Below are 3,872 nucleotides of genomic sequence, written 5' to 3' on the forward strand. Positions count from 1 at the left end.
TGGTAGGGGGAGTTTGTCTTTGCCCCAGCAACAAACCAGAAAAGGGACACTTATGCCTTATGACATGCCTGAATCAACTTGCTCTTTCATTCAAGTAAAATTATTCAAATGCCAGCTCCATGCCAGGCACTGTATTCTTCATAGGGGATATAGTTGGGAACAAGACAGAAACCAGACAGTTGTGCTACCTGCTTTCATTACGCCTCATAATATTAAAGGAGGCTATCGTCAAATTATTGCAAAGGTCAAAAACGTTAAGAGAGAGAAGCATGGAGGAGGCGGGTTATAGGAGAGTATAGCAGGAGACGTGATCTAACCTGGGAGATCAGGGAAGGATTCTATGATGTTTGAGCTGAATCCTAGAAGGGAGCAGGGTGAAGGGGGCTGGGTGTTGGGTGAAAAAGCAACCATGCCCTGGGAGGGATGTGGCTGGAGAAATGGGCAGGACTATATCTTGCCAGGCCCAGCAGGGTCTTCTACCCCTCCAAGGGAAGTTTTACTGCCTGCTTAGAACTGTGTGCTCCGTCTTCTCCCTCCACTTCTCCACATCACTCCTTGTTTCGTTTCCCATCCCCACTCCCTCAATACCCATTTCCTGTTCCACATTCTCACCCAAGGACAGATCCTTACCCTGCCAGCATCTATTTTCCCCACACAGGCATTAGAACCCTTGTGCAAAATAGGGGTTTACTTCCATTATTGAATAAATGCAGGGCCACAGCTAGCCCATACAGTGCCTTTGCTCTATTAGCAAAAGGTACCCCCCTCTGGGCCCACTTGACTGCATACCCTTGTTGAGTGAACAGCCTGTGCAACTGTCCATTGTCACAATGAAAAATGAATGAATGAATGAATGAATGAATGAAGAAATATGAAATGAGTGAGAAGCTCAGAGGCAGAGAAAAGATTTGGAGTCCAAGTGGAAGCCAGGAGAAGTTGAGTCCTGTCAATTTTGGAGCAGCAGACAAGTGACCCACAAACTTTGGCTACTGGTCCCAGAAGGCCACCCAACTCCTGTTTCTCAGGAGTAAGAATGTTTGGCTGTTCTTGCCTACCCAAACTCTTGTAGCCTCTCCTTATCTAAGGAACTTTGTGCAAGACTTGAGTTGTTTCTTTCCCAAAGAATGTGACGAGCATCCTGAGCTAAGAGTACGTACAATGTGATTATAGGCGCCTCCCAGACTCAGCAAAGCCCAGAAACCCTGCCTCTGCTCCTCTTCTGAGCCATATGAGGAGATAGCCAGGCCCTAGACAAAGCAACTTGAGAACATTTACTAAAGATATCAAGGACTGCAAAATAAACCAGAGCCGGCCAAATCCCTTCGTGGGAGAAGATGCAGAATAAATAGGTGCATGACCAATTCTCAGGGTGGGTGGAGTTACTCTGGAAGACTTTCTAGACAGGCCACATTTTCCTGCCCTCTGCGTCAGCCCAGTTCCTTCCAGTTTCCAGTCAGCGTTACCATCTCTTTCCTCAACCTCTTTTCGGAAGCACGACGTATAGCTTGGGTTTAGTCTTGACCAAAAATCTACAAAGGGTTACTTGTTTCCCTTTTCCCTTTGCTCATGAGCAAATCATTCAAGAAGCCAAAGTTCTGGGACTTAAAGGGCCAGAGGTAAGGAACAGAACTGAGGCAGCTCACAAAATGCGATTTGTCATGGATGCTGACCCTCAAGGCCTTAGAAAAAAATCCTGCCACCAGAGCTGGCCACCTGCCAACTCTGAAGTCAGCCGAGTGCTTTAGCCTTCTTCATCAGACAGGGAGTTCTCAAGTGCAAGGCTATATTCCTCCATCAGATGGAGATCCTTGAGGTGGGGGTTGCATCTGGCCTTCGGAGTGGGAGCAACACACTGGGTGCAGAAGCTGCTCCCCCATCAGACTGGAGCCCCCTGAGAGCAGGGTGTTGTTTCCCTTTTCAGATTGGGAGCTCACCTCAAAACAGCAGTAAGAGAAATAGCTACAACTTATTTAGTGATTACCCTGTGCCTGAAACTGGTCTTTTTAAACAATATATTAATTCATTTTAATCCTCCTAACACCACTATGAGGGAGGTCTTAGCCTTATCCTGCTTTTCTGGATGATAAGACTGAGACCTCGAGAGGTTGAATAATTTGTTCAAGATTGCACAGCACGCTGGTAGTGACAGAATTCTCCATCAGACTGAAAACAACATGAGGACAGGGACGATATCCTCCCCCTTCCCTCCATCAGATTAGGGGTTCACAGAAGGCCAAGATCTGGCGTCTGTCCTCTGTTCACCCCATCTCCCTGTCTGGAGCAGAAACAGACTTTATTCAGTGCTGTGCCTGGCATCTGGGTTGGGGTCATGGAGGTGGCTGAACCACTGCAGATATAATTTCTGCCCCTTACAGCTGAGCTGGTCCCCTAGTAACATGCCCCACAAGGTGGAGAACCCCATCTTTTGGAGATAGGCATCTATTTGGGATGGGGGTCAGGATGCCAGCACTTTCCCTATACCTCAGATGCCTGAATGGGAGGCACCAGAGTGCCTGGGAGACTGTAGGCTGCTATCACATGGAACACACCTTCCGGAGCCAGGCCTGATGCCGCCCAATTAGCTGGACATTTCCTTCTGTCCACAGCTCACCTCACTCCTGGCTGAAAACCTAGGCATGTTTCTCTGGAACCTAGCAACTCTCGAGGAAACAATGGAAACTTCAGTTTTTTTATTCTCCTCCCTCTATCATTACTCAAAAGGTTTTCCTCTAAGACACACACACGTTTTCTCTCCACCCATCTGCCTAGGCTGCCCTGGAAATTTTCAGGCAGAAAGGAGCCATAAGCGTAGGTGGTAGGGAGGCCTGGTGGTGTGGCCATGTGTGCTGTCTGTGGGTCTGTGTCAGATGTGGATCATCGGGGACTGTGATTTACTGCCCAAGCATCTGTGATTGGGGCTTTGGCAGGGTCTGTCGGTGTCTGGGTCTGGATGGGTGTGTCTCCGGCACTGGGGCTGTGATTTATGTGCATCAAAGTTGGTTTGTGAGTGATGTATGTGGAAAATGGTGTGTGTAGGGGGCAATTCAGTTCAGTATTGCGTGCCCACTGTAAGTCATTGTGGTTAGTGTGCAAGAAAATGTAAAAAAATACAGGCCGATGTGCATATGAGAAAATTATGTTGGCCTGTGTGTGAACTGTGAGCGCCTGTGAGGAATTGGTGTGTGAAAATATGTCCTTATCCTTCGTGTCTTGGGATTCACATATGTGAGTCTGTGTAAAAATGTGAATATGAATGTGAGCAGTTTTGTGTGCGTGTGTGTGTGTGTGTGTGTGTGTGTGTGTGTAAGTTGTGTTTGCTGTGTCACCTGCAGAAGTGAAAGTTTTGAAGAGATAAAGTGTTCTTTTGAGTCAGTGAAGACAATTAGTGTATGAACGTTGGGTACCAGAGTGTGAAACTTTGCTGAGTGTTCACAAGTAGCGGATGAAAGTGTGTGCAAGTTGTGAGTGCGAAAGTGTCCTGTGAGCCAAAGTTGGGGTGAGTGTGTGCACGTGTTCAGGCATCTCTGTAAAAGGTGCCTTCATATGTGACCGCATGGAATTCTGGAGGGTCCTTGAAAGTTGCCCGTGGGAAGAATCACGTCTGCGGAATGTGACGGGGTGTGAAGCGGTTTTAGGGGTCTGAGAGTCGGTGGTAGAGTGCGGGAGCGGCGCGCGTGAAGGGAAGGGAGCCCCGGCCCCCGTCCCATCCCAGACTCCAGGCCGGGTTTGGCGGGGAGCCGGGCTGGGCCGCGGCTCGCGCGGAGGGGGCTGTGGGGCCCAGACAAAGGCCCAGTTGGCTGCACAGCCAGCTCGGGCGAGCGGCGCCCGCGGTCCATGGGCGGGGCCTGGCGCCCCCGGCGGGGCGGTCCGTG

This window comes from Hipposideros armiger, unplaced genomic scaffold, assembly GCF_001890085.2.
Source record: "Hipposideros armiger isolate ML-2016 unplaced genomic scaffold, ASM189008v1 scaffold_540, whole genome shotgun sequence".
Taxonomy (NCBI): domain Eukaryota; kingdom Metazoa; phylum Chordata; class Mammalia; order Chiroptera; family Hipposideridae; genus Hipposideros; species Hipposideros armiger.